Below are 18709 nucleotides of genomic sequence, written 5' to 3'. Positions count from 1 at the left end.
TATGTTATAAGTAGCCCTGTGGAGAGGATCATAGAGCAAGGGACTAATGTCTCTGGCCAGCAGCCAATAAGGAACTGAGGCCCTCAGTCGAACGGCCTGTGAGGAACTAACTCCTGCCAGAAGCCAGGGAGCCTGGAAGCCAATCTTTTCCCAGGTGAGCCTTTAGATGACCACAGCCCTGGCCAACACCTTGATTGTAGCCTTGTGAGAGACACTGAGTCTGACGACCCAGCTGTGCTGCACCCAGATCCCTGATCCACACAAACTGTGAGATAATAAACGTTTGATGTTTAAAGCTGCTAAGTTTTGGGGTTATTTGTTACACAGCAATCAGTAACTAATACAGCTGGGTAGGTCTGTCTAATTCTTGTGTTCAGTTTTAGGAAGCCCTTTGTCCCTCAGATTTAAGTGTATTCTCCAGCTTAGCCTATATTGGTCATAAACATGATAGTTTGCTCCCCATCTGCATTTTTCTTTTTGCCTTATTTCCCACGTGTTTATTAATTAGAAACCTGGACAAAGGAGAGGTGGGTTATTTATTACCTGCCACACCCTCCTGTAAAAACCTCAACATGAAGGCTCTCCAGAGATGTCACTTGTCTTCAAGAACTGCTGTTGGGTTTGCTGCAAGTGAAGTAGGAGGGGTCCAGCTTTGCCTGAGACAGCATATTCCCAATGCTATCAATAAAAATGCATGCACTCTTTCTAGGAATTGCTCCTGGACTTGACAGAGGCTTATGTACTTTGAAGTCCCTTCATTTCCAAACCCAATTCACAAACTTTGCATGGCCTCTGTCTTGGCCTTGTCATTTGCTCCCATCAAAAACATCCCCACTTGAAGCCTAAATCTTAGGAGTAGAAATCTCAAGTTCATGGGAAGCCCGTGTAGGCGGGATGTGGAGGCTTAAGCAGCTGCTTAACTTTGAGGTCACTTAAGGAGAAGGACTGGCTTTTCCCCACCTGATCATTGTGGCCCATGTTACTTTGGGGAGAAGCAGAGGGAGAAACTGAAATTATCATCGAATAAAGAGTTTCCAGAAAGTGTTAACAATGACACAAACATTTGGCATTTGGCTCCCTTGGCTTTTTCTCACTTGTTCTTTTTCAGTTCAGTGAATTTAAATGAGTGCACACTTAATTCCAAGGCTTTGGCCACTCCTGGACATTTTTTAAACATGGTCTAGGACTGGACACTGTGTGAATAGCCTCTCCCTAAGAGTCCCAGCTCTCTGGAAGGCAGGGAGTGGGCACCTTTTGGCCCCCTCTGGAGGAGCAGGGGGAGACATACGTGACCTGGCAGCTTGAGAAGGTTAAAATGTGCTGTTTCAATTTCTTCCCTTGTGTCCTATTTCAGATTCTACTATTTTTTTAAAAGTATTTAAAAACAGAAAAACAGCATTTGGATTTTATAAAATACAACAGATCAATTCCTACTTGTGGTTTCTCCCTGGAGCCTGGCATGAAGAGCAGTCTTAACAGATATTTTTCAAAAATCATTAGGCTCTCTAGAATTCATGCCCATGACATTTGGATTGGATCCATTTTTTAAATCTAATGCTTTTCTACCCCCAGTGGTCTCTGGCCTTTCATCCTGCTCTTTACATCATGAATTTAGGAAAAAACAAGTATTTTCCCACTGAAAATATATGAGTTCTTTCATGTTCATTGATTTCTGGGCAAACAGGACCGCTTGAGTAGGAAAGAGAAGCATAGCTGATAAATTCTCTGCCCTTTAGGGAGGCTCCGTGATTTTTAATAACCCCCAATTTCTGCTCCCCACCTCTCTCAATTCCCTTTGTGCCTACTCGTGATAAACTTACTTTCATATCTGCATTAGATTACCTAGGGTTATCAAAAGTCATAAGTGATAATTATTTAAGAAGGATTTTATTTTATTTTATTTATTTAAAAAATTAAAAAAATTAATACAATTTTTAAAGGTTACTTTCCATTTAGTTATTACAAAATACTGCTATATTCCCCATGTTGTACAATACATCCTTAAGCCTATCTTACACCCAATAGTTTGTACCTCTTACTTCTCCACCCTTATATTGCTCACCCACCCCCCACCCCCAACTGGTAACCACTAGTTTGTTCTCTATATATGTGATTCTTTTTTGGTTATATTCACTAGTTTGTTGTATTTTTTAGATTCTACGTATAAGTGATATCATACAGTATTTGTCTTTGTCTGATTTATTTCACTTCACATAATGCCCTCCAAGTCCATCCATGTGACTGCAAATGGGAAAATTTCATTCTTTTTTTATGGTTGAGTAGTATTCCATTTTATCTATCATCTGTCTGTCTGTCTATCTATCTATCTATCTATCTATCTATCTATCTATCTATTTATCTATCTATCTACCACAGCTTCTTTATCCATTAATATGTTGATGGGCACTTAGGTTGCTTCCATACCTTGGCAATTGTAAATAACCTGCTGTGAACATTGGGGTGTGTGTATCTTTTCGAGTTAGTGTTTTTGTTTTTTTCAGATATATACCCAGGAGTGGAATTGCTGGGTCATACGGTAGTTCTGTTTTTTTTAAATTTATTTTTGAGAAACCTCCATACTCTTTTCCACAGTCGCTGCACCAATTTACATTCTCATCAACAGTGTACATGGGTTCCCCAAAAGGATTTTATTTTAGAAGTCATTATATGATTTTAATGTACAGTTAATATGCGATATGCCTACATAGTTAATTTGTAAAATACCTGTCATTTCACTAGGAGACTGTATTCGTTTCCTATTGCTACTGGAGCAAATTACCACAAACTTGGTGTTTAAAACAATATACATTTAAAAAAAATTAATTCATTTTGGCTGCATTGGGTCTTCGTTGCTGTGCACGGGCTTTCTCTAGTTGCGGAGAGCGGGGGCTACTCTTTATCGCGGTTCGCGGGCTTCTCATTGTGGTGGCTTCTCTTGTTGCAGAGCACGGGCTCTAGAGTGCAGGCTCAGTAGCTGTGGCACACGGGCTCAGTAATTGTGGCTCACAGGCTCTAGAGTGCAGGCTCAGTAGTTGTGATGCACGGGCTTAGTCGCTCCGTGGCATGTGGGATCTTCCCGGACCAGGGCTCGAACCCGTGTCCCCTGCGTTGGCAGGTGGATTCTTAACCACTGCACCACCAGGGAAGCCCAACAATATATATTTTTAATCTTACAGTTCTGGAGGTCAGAAGTCTGAAACGGGTTTCACTGGGCTAAAATTAAGGTGTCAGCAGGGCTGGCTTCTTCTAAAGACTCTAGGGGGTAATCTGTTTTCTTACCTTTCCCAGTTTCTAGAGGCTGCGTGCATTCCCTGGATTGTGGCTCTGCATCACTCCAGTCTCTGCTTCCTTCATCACACCTCCTTTGACTCTGACCCTTTCACTTTTTGCCTCCTTCTTTCACTTCTAAGGACCCTTTGTGATTACATTGGGTCCACTCAGCTAATCCAAGAAAATGCCCTCATCTCAAGGTCCTTGACTTGATCACACCTGCAAAGTCTCTTTTGTCCTGTAAAGTTAACGTATTCATAGGACATCTTTCTGTGAAAAAGGGCCAATATTCTCTTTACCGTAGGAATTTTCAGAATACTTATTTCTGTGCCATGATAGAAAAGCATCCCATACTGTCTCTATCTGTTTGTATCAAGGCCAGGATGAGACGAAAGACTACAGTCTTTATCATTATTATTGTTTAGAAAAGATACAAATTTTATTGCTGTTCTTTTTTGAATTCCCAGGTAAAACTATGGTAATTCAACACTAACTGAGATCTTTTGCCCTACTATGGAAGGAATCACCCTGAATTCAATATATAAATGATTCAGTAAAGAAATCATTAGTTTAGGAACCAATTGGCTCAGACTGCCTGAAACTACACATGTATTGTTATAATTAAATCGCTGCATATTGTTTCAGATTATTATATGTATGCATACACATTACACATAAAATAAAGACACATTTAACATTCACACAAATCTAAACCAATCACTGGAAAATTTACACAAAGGCTAGTCCTGCCAGGCTGTTTTTTTGAATTTATCTACCTGTGGATTTTATTTGATTCCCTGACATAGGGCAAGTGGAATAAAATCCAGACCACTGGTCCAAATTTCATCAGCTGTAATGAATGATACAGGTCATTAAAGATGGCCATTTCATGCGATCCTCTGACCCAGAAATCTCCATTGATTCCTCGCTGCCCCCTTTAACTTTTCCTGTATTGTCTCCACCTTGTCTGTTATATGAACATCACCAAAGCTGTTCTTTCCACTTTTCCCTGACATCCTTAGTGATTTCCAGCATCCCTGTCTTTTGTTATCTTATATTGCCCTCTGCTAGAAGACACTCCTCTTTTCTTCTCCATTAATCTTAAATCACCAGCAAATCTACCCACAAATCAAATTATTCTGACTTGGTGATTCCTATAGCACCCAGGATGCACCTTATTCACTTGTAATTTTGAGCAAGCTCTTTTTATTTGTGGCAAGGCGCAACTTTGAAATGTTAACTAATGTATTTTTTTCCTTTTCTGGTAACTATTTGCCCCCTCCTTTTGAGGCAGCTGCCAGGGCATTAAAGTTTTATTAACTTGTCCAAAGGGTGAAACAGCCAAACCAAAGAGTTAGTTCTCAGTTTTGAGGTTTCAAAAGCTTGGCCTCTGAATTTCACACGGCAAGGTTCAGAAGGACTTGGGGGTCAGAAAGTCTATTCCAAAGCCAGTGAACTGTAAACTGGTGTGTGTGTGTGTGTGTGTGTGTGTGTACCCTGGGGGTTCACAGACTTCCAGATCTTTAATTCCCTATGTCCTCTTCTCAAACTGATCTGTCTATAGACACACTTACCATCTGCAGGGTTTCTTGTTTACTTTTCACACTTGTTCTTTTCCCATTTCCCCTCTTATTCACTCCTATTCTTGCTATGATGGAAAAACTCCCAAGAGCCAAAGCAAGGGACCCTGTGAAATACTGATGTTGAGAAAGCAAAGTGCTCTGATGACTGGCAAACACATCCTTTTCAACTCAGATGGCTTCTAATTCTTTACCCTAAACAAAATTGCTCTTAAATTATCATGAGACTTACTCAAGATTATTCCAAATAATCTTTGATGATAGACTACTATGTTATGTTTAGAATGTAACTCCGGAAAAGTTCAAAGAACTGAAGGCTGTTGCTATAACAAAATCTATTCCATTCCCAGCTACTTATTATTTTTTGAAAAGTTCTTTCAGTGCTATTTATTAAGATGAGGAATAACACTAAAGCTGACCTTTGTCTCATTCTAGTAATAAAATAATATTCCTGTATGAAGAGATGAACTAATTAGGAAAAACAAACCAATCCCGTCCATTTTATTGACATGAATTTCTGCTAGCATTTGAATTATTCTGTTTATTTATCAACATTAAAATATATTTGTATTGTTTCGCTTACTTGTGTACTAAATGAGAAGTGTTATGAGAACTCTTCAGAAGAAAAATTAAAAAAAAGTTTGAACTGTATGGTCACAGGAAATTTTTAAAAATGTCAATTTATATCCTTTTTTTGAGGGAATTATGATAAGCGTATTTACCAAAATTCTTTCAAATACAATGTTATTGTATTAGGATGAAGTTCTATGGGGAAAATGGAATGGAACTAAGACTTCAAGGAACATTATAAAACAAGATACACGTACATTTATATTTTTAAATGGACAATGGTGTGTATCAAATTCCTTTGGAATTTAGATTCCATTGGAAACATTTAAAAGAGTGGAGTAACAGTTTTATTTTGGACTTTCAATATTTACATTTCCCTGAAAGTCACATCTAGCAACCACTTAAACTTTTGACAAAAACCATATAAATAACCTAAAAATGTGTTGTAACTAGTGGGTATAACATCTTGAAATTATTTTAGGGACTAGATGAGCAAAAAGGCTTGAAGACCAGATCGTAAGAGTCACTCATAATGATTTAAAAGCAAGCTTTCACATGAGATTAACAACCTATAGGTTGTGGGTAACAGAGAATGTTGATTTGAAGAGTGACAGTGCCTGGACTTGCCTCTGACAGTAGGTGGGAACTGGGGTCAGGAGATGATAGAATTTGCAGTGTCCAACCTGAGAATTGGCAGAATCTAAGTCCTCACTCTAGTCTGCAATTCCTGGGTAGCCAGTGATGGGTGGATAAGAGCAGGAGAGTAGAGATGGCTGCGTGGGAGAAACACCTAGGATTTATGAAGTTGCATTCATATGGTCCTTCCTAGTGTCCCTCTGGGTCTGGAGCCCAGTTGCCCCACAGCACTTACGCATCTCATTAATGCACACTGTTTAGCTCACGCCCCTTCCCTGGCTCACTTTCCACACTGCCTGACTTATGCTTCCTGAGACCACCCCCCAAATAAACTACCTGCACCCAAGCTCTGTTACAGGATCTGCGCCCAAACCAAGATATGTGCCATCAGTTACTTTCTTAAATGGAATAAAATTAATTTCAACTCAACTTAGCATGCATTTATTGGGTGCATGCTAGGTTGTCTCTAGGGATACCCTAGAACTATTAATTAAAATTAATTAATTAATCAGAATGGAATTGTCAGGAGTATCAGCCGATTCTCTGTACTGTGTGTACATAAAGAGGTTTGGGAAAAACTGACCTTGAAGAAATTAATCTTAAAAAGAGACGAAATGTGTAGTGAGAAGCTGCTCTGTCAAAAGCCGGAAACCAAATGCAGAGACATAATAAAAGTTGAATATTTAGTGCACTTCTTTTGGAATAACCACAATTTTTCATTAAACATTTTTTCCTTATGAAATTTGCTGCTGCCCCCTCATGGCAACGAGGAACCATAAAAGAACCCAAGTGTAGTGTCTGGTTTTAAAACAACGGTTAAGCTTTATTTGTAAGGGCAAATGAGAGTCATGTTCTATTATGGAGTTAATAGGAAATAAGCAAGATTTCCCTCTTAACTTCCATTATGGCTCATACGAATGCTAGTAATGCAATTATGTAAATGTCTAGCTGAGGTTTGGAGTGCTGCCTTTATTATTTAGCTGTAAAGTTATAAAATGTCTAATTTACATATTACTTATTTTTTTTTTCAGCCATGGTCTAAAGCCTATAAACAAGGTTTTATTTTTCAGAGAAGTGTTTTTAAAACAGAGGCTTCTGGCAGTGAGAATATATAGTCTTACCCTGCATTTGGCCTTGAGCTTTGAGCAGGGAGATATGTTTATAACTCCAGCTGGAGAAAACCAAAATTAGAGAGAAATAATAAGCATGTTAATAACTTTATAAGTTATTAACGAGTAGAGCCAGAGGGCTTGGAGGGGGGACCTGAGTTTCGAAACTCTCTTGGATAGTTTTTCTACACGTGTGATCTTGAGCAGAAAACATGGAAGCCTCTTGTGACACTTAGAATCATCACTGAGGCATTAGTGTCAGTTGGTTTGCTTTTTGATGCTCGAAATTACTAAGTTCTTCCTTCACTAAAACACTGTAGTGTTTTAATAAGGAACAGACGTGGGTCAGGAAAAAAAAAAGACACAGCATGGAAGGCAGTGCTGGCTGCTTATATATCCATAGACTGTCTAAGCTGGAAAGAAGCTTTAGTATCATCTACTGTTTAAAAAAATCACTTTTTGGCTCTTACTAGGCACAGTGCTAGACAGTTACAAAGATGACCTCATTCTATTGTTTTATCTGTCCTATGAAGTGAGCATGATTACCTCCATCTCTTTTTAAAAGTTTTATTTTATACTGCGATATAGTTGATTAACAATGTAGTGTTAGTTTCAGGTGTACAGCAAAGTGATTCAGTTATGCATATACGTGTATCTGTTCTTTTTTAAGTTCTTCTCCCATTTAGATTATTACAGAATATTGAGCAGAGTTCCCTGTGCTATATAGTAGGTCCTTGCTGATTATCTATTTGAAATATAACAGTGTGTACATGTCAATCCCAAATGCCCAATCTATCCCTCCTCCAACCCTTCACCCCTAGTAACCATAGTTCCTTCTCTAAGTCTGTGAGTCTGTTTCCATTTTGTAAATAAGTTCATTTATATCATTCTTTTTTTTTGATTCCACATATAAGCTGTATTATATGATATTTGTCTTTCTCTGACTTACTTCCCTTAGTATGATAATCCCCAGATCCATCCAAGTTGCTGCAAATGGCATTATTTCATTCTTTTTAATGACTGAGTAATATTCCATTGCATATATGTACCACATCTTCTTTATTCATTCATCTGTTGATGGACATGTAGGTAGCTCCCATGTCTTGGCTACTGTAAACAGTGCTGCAATGAACATTAGGGTGCATGTATCCTTTTGAGCCATGTTTTTCTCTGGATATATGCCCAGGAGTGGGATTGCTGGATCACATGGTAGCTCTATTTTTAGTTGTTTAAGGAACCTCCATACTGTTCTCCATAGTGACTGTATCAATTTACATTCCCACCAACAGTGCAGGAGGGTTCCCTTTTCTCCACACCCTCTCCAGTATTTATTGTTTGTAGATTTTTTGATGATGGCCATTCTGATTGGTGTGAGGTGATATCTCATTGTAGTTTTGATTTGCATTTCTCTAATAATTAGCGATGTTGAACATCTTTTCATGTGCATCTTGGCCATCTGTACGTGTTCTTTGGAGAAATGTCTATTTAGGTCTTCTGGCCATTTTTTGATTGGGTTGTTTGTTTTTAAGATATTAAGCCACATGAGCTGTTTGTGAATTTTGGAGACTAATCCTTTGATTATTTCCATCTTATAGACTTCCAGAGGTAATGTGGCCAAGATTTTAAACTAGAAGTCAAAGAGCAAAGATTTATTGTTTTTAGTAGCTTTTGCTTAATTTTTGTTAGATAATTTTATTAATTGATATATAACTGTAGGGTGAATTATTATTTCATTTCATAGTGGTAAGAGCACAACATGAGACCCAGCTTCTTAAGTTTTTAAGTGTATAATACATTATTGTATATCACTATAGGTATAATGTTGTGCAGAAGATCTCTGATTCATCTTGCTTATCTGAAACTTTATGCCCACTGATTAGGAACTTCCCATTTCCCTCGCCTCCTTGCTCCTAACAACCACTATTCCTTCCACTCTTTGATGCTATGAATTTGACTATTTTAGGTATCTCGTATAGATGGAATCATGCAGCATTTGTTTTTCTGTGACTGGCTTCTGTCACTTAATGTCCTCAAGGTTCATTCATGTTTTTGCATTATTGCAGAATGTCCTTTTTTAAGGCTGAATTACTATAGCATGTATTGATATATACCACATTTTCTTTATCCATTCATCTTTGATGGACACTTGGGTTGTTTCCACATCTTGGCTGTTGTGAATAGTGCTGCAATGAACATAGGAGTGCCAATATTTTTTTTTTTGAGATCCTGATTTCAATTCTTCTGGATAAATACCCACAACTGGGATTGCTGAATTGTATGGTGGTTTTATTTTTCATTTTTGAGGAATCTTCATACTGTTTTCCATAGTGACTGCACCTTTTTTTTTGCATTCCCACTAACAGTGCTCAAGTGTTTCAATTTCTCCACATCCTTGCCAACATTTGTTGTCTTTTGTTTTTTTGATAATAGCCATCCTCACTGGTGGGAGGTGACATCTTATTGTGGTTTTGATTTGCATCTCCCTGATGATAGTCATATTGAGCATTTTTCATATACTTGTTGGCCATTTGTATGTCTTCTTTGGAGAAATGTCTATTCAAGTCCTTGACCCCTTTTTTATCCAGGTTTTTAGACTTTAAAAAAAAACACTATTGGGTTATTGTTGTCTGATTTTTAACCACTATATATATGTCTTCTTTTTCTTCTGTGCTCTCTGTTTTGATATGAAACCTTTGGAAACTCTGTGATGTTCCAAGATCCCTGGGGTTATAAGTGACAGAGAAGGACTTAGAATGTAGTCTTTGACTCCCAGGCAAGTGGCTTGGTGCTGTACCACCTACCACCACCCCAGGCTTCCCTGTATGACAGAGGAGATGGCTGAGATGCAAGTGTGTAGTGACATGTAGACCAATTGTTGCCAGCATTTAAAAATAAAATCTCCAAGACTTGTAGCAGGTTTTGGAGATGCAGATGTCTGGAGTATAAAAGGGAGTTGAGCCTCCTTCACTACCTCTTATGGATGCCTTCCTTCCCAGAAATAACCAGGACAGGAACGATTTTAATGTCCTTTGGCTGATAAATGGAAACTCACCCAAAGACTTTTCAGATGACTTTCAAAAAAACAAACAAGAAATTTTATACAGGTAGCCTTGGTAGTTTTGTTTTACAAATGCCCATTTCATTCATTTAGCAATTTTCTGCCTTTTCCATCAGACTCTTATTCCTGTTGACTTAGCTTTTCATTTACCTAGAAAAGCTTAGTTCGTCTAAAATTGTGGGACTTCACAGTACACTACTTTTTAAAAGTTTTTGTTAAATATTATCCTTAAACTTCACTTCTTTAAAAATTTTATTTAGTATTCTCTTTTATTATTATTATTATTATTATCATTTGCTCTTCTTTTTTTGCTGTTTCTTCTTGAGTCTTTTACTTTATTATTATTGTTTAAAAATTTTTATTGGAGTATAGTTGATTTACAATGTTGTGTTAGTTTCAGGTGTACAGCAAAGTGAGTCAGTTATACATATACTGTATGTATATGTATACATATACTGTATATATACAGTATACTGTATATACATATGTATATGTATACATATGTATATGTATACATATACTGTACATATACTGTATGTATATACAGTTATACATACACATATATCCACTCTTTTTTAGATTCTTTTCCCATATAGGCCATTACAGAGTACTGAGTAGAGTTCCCTCTGCTATACAGTAGGTTCTTATTAGTTATCTATTTTATAAATAGTAGTGTGTATATGTCAATCCAAATCTCCCAATTTATCCCTCCACCCCTCACCCGCTGGTAACCATAAGTTTGTTTTCTACATCTGTGACTCTATTTCTGTTTTGTAAATAAGTTCATTTGTACCTTTTTTTTTTTTTTTAGATTCCACATATAAGCGATATCATATGATATTTGTCTTTGTCTGACTTACTTCACTCAGTATGACAATCTCTAGGTCCATCCATGTTGCTGCAAATGGCATTATTTCATTCTTTCTTATGGCTGAGTATTATTCCATTGTATATATGTACCACATCTTTATCCATTCCTCTGTTGATGGACATTTATGTTGCTTCCATGTCCTGGCTATTGCAAATAGTGCTGCAATGAACATTGGGGTGCATGTATATTTTTGAACGATGTTTTTCTCTGGGTATATGCTCAGGAGTGGGATTGCTGGGTCATATGGTAGTTCTATTTTTAGTTTTTTAAGGAACCTCCATACTGTTCTCCATACTGGCTGTACCAATTTACATTCCTACCAACAGTGTAGGAGGGTTCCCTTTCCTCCACACCCTCTCCAGCATTTATTGTTTGTAGATTTTTTTGATGATGGCCATTCTGACCAGTATTAGGTGATACCTCCTTGTAGTTTTGGTTTGCATTTCCCTAATAATTAGTGATGTTGAGCATCTTTTCATGTGCTTTTTGGCCATCTTTATGTCTTCTTTGCAGAAATGTCTATTTAGGTCTTCTGCCCATTTTTTGATTGGCTTGTTTGTTTTTTGATATTGAGCTGCATGAGCTGTTTGTATATTTTGGAGATGAATCCCTTGTTGGTTGCTTCATTTGCAAATATTTTCTCCTATTCTGAGGGTTGTCTTTTTGTTTTGTTTATCGTTTCCTATGCTGTGCAAAAGCTTTTAAGCGTTTCTTCTTACTTTTTGACCTCTGCTTCTACACTAGTTCTAGACTGAAGATGAACTGATACCCTAAAACTCATGATGATTCAGCATTTTCCCCTTGTAAAATCTTAACTTTTGGAAGTTAATGACTTTCTTTTCGTCTGTTTATATCTTCAGAGAATGCCACTGAAGGCATAAACCATATTTTCTTTCTACCAATAAGTAATTTTTATTTCAAGGGTTTGATGACCATATCAAATAGACGTTTATGTGTGTGTGTGTGTGTGAATGTAATGGTTAAGAATGTGATTGCTGATTACCTGAGTCAAATCTGGCTCAAATCTGGTGCTACCTAGGGCAAGTCACCCAATCTTTCTTTGCCACAATCTTGTAACCTGAAAAAGGAGGAAAGACAGTAGTATATATTTCAGAGAGTTCCTGTGAAGATTAATTAAGTTGTACTTGGGACAGTGTTTGGCTCAGAATAAGTAGGAGATAAGTGTTAACTACTATGTAGTAGTATAAATTCTCACAACACGGCTATTGGTTCTAGATCAGCACTGTGTGATGCAAGCATAATGTGGGTCATATATACAATTGATTGATTGATTGATTGATTGACTGATTGCTGGGCAGGGCCACAGGCCCATAATTCAGGCTTTATTTGCATAACTGAATCTCTGCATCTTCTACCTTTTGGTAAGTGAGCTATTATTTTTGACAGAGGGATCTTCAATAGGAGTCTTGGATAAGACTGATCATTTTTTAACCATCAGGCAGTCCAAGGAACTATTTTAAAAGGGATAATTGAATATCTTCATGTATACATTATTAAGACACCTAAATTTTTGGTGTTTACAGTATATAACCTTACTGCTACTTTTTAGTCTTCTTTTTCATTTTGCACAACCATGATATTAGGTATTAAGTGACATAATTCTTTCTCTACTAATGAACTGGTTGATCCATTTTGCAGACTTTAAATTGAGATCTTGTGAAAAGGAAATAGATAATGTGGGAACACAGAGAAAAATATATTGAAAATCAATGGAAGTATTGTTAACTACAGTATCATAAAATGTAAAAAGGTTCTAGTAGCCACATTTTAGAAAGGTAAAACATAAACTGGTGAAATTCATTTTAATAGTACATTTTATTTAACCCACCATATAAAAATGTTCCAATATGTAGTCAATATAAAAATTATCACAAGATATTTTACTTTTTACAAAAAATCAACTGTGTCTTTGATATCAGGACATATGTTACATTTCCAGTACCTCTTCATTTGGACCAGACAGTCTTGTGCTCAGTGACCACATTTGGCTGGTGGATCCTGCACTGGGCAGTGCAGGTCTAGATTGCCAAACACTAAGATGAAAATTCTGATACAATGCCTCATTTGCCATGGATATTTTATGTAGCATAGTGGCCAGACTAGTAATACTATTAATCTAGGAATAGGGTTGGACTCAAGAAGTGTTGAGAAGAACTCAAAGTTTGTCTCCAGAGTTCCAGCTCCCAAGTTCAGGGCCTTCCTCCCATCTGGCACAACACTCCCTGCCCCAGGCAGGATCTCATGGGGGAGCCCACCCAAACCTACACTCCAGGGCTTTAGGTTTTGACATTACTGTCCATTCTGTGTCCTAATCTCCAAGGACTTGAATGTGATGAAGTTATAGTTGATTCTTGTTATTTATGGTAGTTATGTTTTATAAAGTCTCTGCAAACACTGGATTAGCAAATACTAAAGTGTTGCTCCTGGGGAGGTACAGGGTTAAGTTCTTGGGCCTCTGGTCACCATATTTTCATCAACCATCCAATGTATAACCTTTTAAAATGTATTTCTGTTTAAATATACCTTATTTACCATATACTGTTGATTCTTGAACATTGAACTCATGGCCAACAGCACTATAACTCATGCTTAAATGAAATTTATTCAATACACATACTACACAGTACTTTGGCACTAAGCTTGGGGAGCCATTCTATATATTTATTGATTGACTGATTTCAGTTTTATTGAGATACAATTGACCTACAGCACTGTATAAAATTTAAGGTATACAGCATAATAATTTGACTTACATATATCATGAAATGATGACCACAGTAAATTTAGTGAACATCCACCATCTCATATAGATACAAATTAAAGAAATAGAAAAAAAATTTTTTCCTTGTGATGAGAGTTCTTAGGATTTATTCTCTTGACTTTCATATATAACATATGGCAGTATTAATTATATTTATCATGTAGTACATTACATCCCTAGTACTTATTTATCTTATAACTGGAAGTTTATACCTTTTGACCAACTTCGTCCAATATTCCTAGCCCCCCAACCCCCCTTCCCCGCCTCTGGTAACTATAAATCTGTTTTCTTTTTCTATGAGTTATTTGTTTGTTATTTGAATTATAATTGACTTACAACATTATGTTAGTTCCTCATGCACAACATAGTGATTTGAAGTTTCTACACATTTCAAAATGATCACCATGGTAAGTCTAGTTACCATACAAAGATATTACATTATTATTGACTATATTCCTTATGCTGTACATTTCATTTTAAACAGTGAAATCACCAACCAAAAGCACAAAAATACGAAAAACATGGCAGTAACTAGACTGCTAAAGGACACTTGTTTTATATTATGAGAGCTTAAACAAGAAGGCAGAGTATTGTCTTGATTGACCTCAGTTGGAAATGTATATGTGGGGAAAGTCAAACTTTTTGCCTCTCTGTGCATATCCATGAATGGACACAAAAGTTCCACAAATATTGATTTTGATGTTACAAATAAATTTTAGTGCATAGGCAAATTTGGGAATAATTGAGATTGGCTGTATTCCTTTTTTGACAGCATCTACATTTTCAGAGATGCTTCTAGTGGGTGTAGGTGGGCAGTTGGGAAGCTATGGTGTTCCTTCAAACTTCATTACATGGATGATGGCTCATACATGGTGAACTGCCCACTCCCAGGGAGTGGAGCAGCTGCTAAGTGAGAGTACCCTGGGGCTTGATTGGGCAGAGTCAGCTACAAGCAAATAGAGCCAGAGAATGAGCAGAGCTGCACCTTGGGAAAAGGTAAAAGCACAGGAGCCCCAAATCTAGTGATCTTCAAGTGCAAAGCAAGGGCAGGGGTGGGTGATAAAGTCAACTGATGAGGAGGCCATAAGAGAAAGTGAGATGAAAAGGTCAGGACGCTTGGGTGAGTAGGGATGGGGTGTCTAGAGTTGCCTTTTTTGGGGAACCAGCTATGTGGGGCATAAGTAAATTTCTCTGGGATAAAGACACAGGGCTTTGAATGAGCACAGTACCCTGGCTCACACCTAAGCTTACTGTACATAGTCAGTGACAGATTATGCAAGAAGTGTTGGTATTTCCATCTACTCTTTTGTCTCATCATTAATCAAGTTGACCTGACTTTCTTAATTTGCTGGGCCCTCACCCTTTGTAGCGTCAAACCACCTTTTGTTTGAAACAAACAAAGTATATGTATATATTGTAAGTGATTCTAATTTCATCAAGAAAACAGCAGCACATTTAAAATATATAGTGATTCTGTTATTATACACGTTTATCCATTACATAGAACTCTCTTTTGGGTAAGTCTTCTCAAATAGTTTATTTTCTTTTTTTAAAATAAAGATTGTGTTTAGCCTTTTGTGTATCACTCAGTCCCATGTCACAGTAGACATTCTTTAACCATGTTTGTTCTTTCAACTAGGAATATTATCTGGTTTCATTATTTCCAAACTGGAACTGATTTTTCCTAGTCTTTATTCTACATAAAATTCAGCCTGATCACATCACCTCTTCCTGCCCTTATTCCAAAACACTCTCCACACCCTACCTGTCCAGGAAAATATATTTTGAACAAAATTGACAAGGCTTAGGGGGTGTATTTTCCTACTTTATTGCAGCTTTGTAAAAATTAGGAGATCACATAAGCAAAGAATAGGAAAAATATATCTGGAATGATATAATATGGTACAGTGGGAAGCCAAATAACCAAGTTGGAAAAGGATGCTAGGAAATTAATCAATAAACTAGAATCTGGATAAGATAAAGCTTAGGAAACTTATCCATCAAGTAGCAACATTTTTGTTGAAGAGGTGTCAGGACAATGATATAACAGAAAATTTCGAGAAATAGAAAAACGATCCAATAACTCAATACTAACACAACTCCATAAATGTTACCTACTATTCTTTTTTTTTAATTGAAGTATAGTTGATTTACAATGTTGTGTTAGTTTCAGGTATACAGCAAAGTGATTCAGTTATTCTTTTTCAGATTCTTTTCCCTTATAGGTTATTACAAAATATTGAGTATAGTTCCATGTGCTATATAGTAGATCCTTGTTGGTTATCTATTGGTAGTAGTAGTAGTTGGTAGTAGTATCTGTTAATCCCAAACTTCTAATTTATCCCTCCCACCCCCTTTCCCCTTTGGTAACCATAAGTTTGTTTTCTATGTCTGTGGGCCTATTCCTATTTTGTATATAAGTTCATTTGTATCATTTTTTTTAAGATTCCACATAGAAGTGATATCATATTATAGTTAACTACTATTCTACCTTGCAGTATAGGGTGGTGGCTAGGAGTGTCAGCTCAAGTCAGACAGACTTGAGAATAAATTTCAGGTCCATCATTACTGACTGAAAAATTTATTTAAGAGTCTCAGCTTTAGTTTTCTTAGCTGTATATGGGCATAAATAGATAAAGTATCTAAAATGATTAATGAGATACCTGGGGAAAATTAATTTATTAAAATAATTTTTTAAACACATATTTCTTAAGCCTGTGCTATGTACCATCTTCATAGACCTTATGGTCAAGAGAGGGAGGCAGACAATCAAATAAGCACACAGGTAGGTAATGGCAGATGGAAAAGGAAAAATACAGAATGTTAGGAGAGCAACAGACAGAGAGATCTGGCCTGATCTGCGGGGCCAGGGAAGGTTTTCTGAGAAAGTGATGTTGGGCTGAGAAGTAGAGGACAACTGGGGGTTAAATAAGGAAAGAAGGAAGGGCACATGGGATGTATATATTAACAATAATTTAAAGTTTATTCCAGATCTAATTCAGGTTAATCTGATTTTAATGTAGCATCACATGGCAACATTCTGAGTTCATTCCTGAGATCACTGTTGTACTTATCTCTGTTTTATAGATCTGTGTAATCTCTGGCCTTAGGGGGTAATCTGGGTTTGGATCACAAAGCAGTGAAGAAATGAATATATAGATCCTTTTTTGACCTACCTGCTAGAGAAATGGAAATAAAAACAAAAATAAACAAATGGGACCTAATGAAACTTAAAAGTTTTTGCACAGCATAGGAAACCATAAACAAGACGAAAAGACAACCCTCAGAATGGGAGAAAATATTTGCAAAAGAAGCAACTGACAAAGGATTAATCTCTAAAATATACAAACAGCTCATGCAGCTCAATATCAAAAAACAAACAACCCAATCCAAAAATGGGCAGAAGACCTAAACAGACATTTCTCCAAAGAAGATACACAGATTGCCAACAAACACATGAAAGGATGCTCAACATCACTAATCATTAGAGAAATGCAAATCAAAACTACAATGAGGTATCACCTCACACCAGTCAGAATGGCCATCATCAAAAAATCTACAAACAATAAATGCTGGAGAGGGTGTGCTGAAAAGGGAACCCTCTTGCACTGTTGGTAGGAATGTAAATTGATACAACTACTATGGAGAACAGTATGGAGGTTCCTTAAAAAACTAAAAATAGAACTACCATATGACCCAGCAATCCCACTCCTGGGCATATACCCTGAGAAAAGCATAATTCAAAAAGAGTCATGTACCAAAATGTTCATTGCAGCTCTATTTACAATAGCCAGAACATGGAAGCAACCTAGGTGTCCATCGACAGATGAATGGATAAAGAAGATGTAGCACATATATACAATGGAATATTACTCAGCCATAAAAAGAAACAAAATTGAGTTATTTGTAGTGAGGGGGATGGACCTAGAGTCTGTCATACAGAGTGAAGTAAGTCAGAAAGAGAAAAACAAATACCGTATGCTAACACATATATATGGAATCTAAAAAAAAAACCACAATAAAACGGTTCTGATGAACCTAGGGGCAGGACAGGAATAAAGATGCAGATGTAGAGAATGGACTTGAGGATATGGGGAGGAGGAAAGGTAAGTTGGGACGAAGTGAGAGAGTGGCATTGACATATATACACTACCAAATGTAAAATAGATAGCTAGTGGGAAGCAGCCGCATAGCACAGGGAGTTCACCTCGGTGCTTTGTGACCACCTGGAAGGGTGGGATAGGGAGAGTGGGAGGGAGATGCAAGAGGGAGGGGATATGGGGATATATGTATACATATAGCTGATTCACTTTGTTATACAGCAGAAAGTAACACAACAATGTAAACAATTATACTCCAATAAAGATGTTTAAAAAAAAAGAACTTTAGAAATAGCTAAAGCAGGAGATCACTGTGATTTTAAACTAGCAAGGCAACTGCTGCCATTAATTTTAATATTTGGATGATACATTCTTATTGTAAATGCAACCTTAGGTGGTTTGAAGGGGTAGTCTGCAGGAAATGAGCTGTCAACAAGAATACACCACCTTGATATGGGCCATGATTAGGTCCCATAGTGGCTTGACAGTGACACATATGATCCTCAGCTGGGTCAGCTGTACAGGCAAAGCCCTCGAGGTATTGGGGGATCAAGTGTTTTTCTGGGGAATTGAAAGTTGGCCATTGTGGCTAGATGGCATTGAAAGAGATGAGCCTGAATAGGTGGGCAGAGGCCACATCAAGCTGGACCTTTATCTTCAGGGCAGTGGGGAACCAATGAAGGACTGTAAGCTGGGAAGGGAGACATGATGGGCTGTGAGAATAGAGTGAAAG

The 18709-nt window shown here is 37.2% G+C and overlaps 1 pseudogene; it reads right to left on the bottom strand.

The window, feature by feature from the left end:
- Window positions 1-11054: 11054 nt before the first annotated feature.
- LOC130708157 (ubiquitin-conjugating enzyme E2 D3-like) lies at window positions 11055-18472 on the bottom strand (annotated as a pseudogene).
- Window positions 18473-18709: the final 237 nt, after the last annotated feature.

The sequence above is a fragment of the Balaenoptera acutorostrata genome, chromosome 4 (assembly GCF_949987535.1).
Source record: "Balaenoptera acutorostrata chromosome 4, mBalAcu1.1, whole genome shotgun sequence".
Classification (NCBI taxonomy): Eukaryota; Metazoa; Chordata; class Mammalia; order Artiodactyla; family Balaenopteridae; genus Balaenoptera; species Balaenoptera acutorostrata.
Note: the sequence above shows the minus strand (reverse complement) of the source record. Positions and strands in the feature narration are given on the sequence as shown.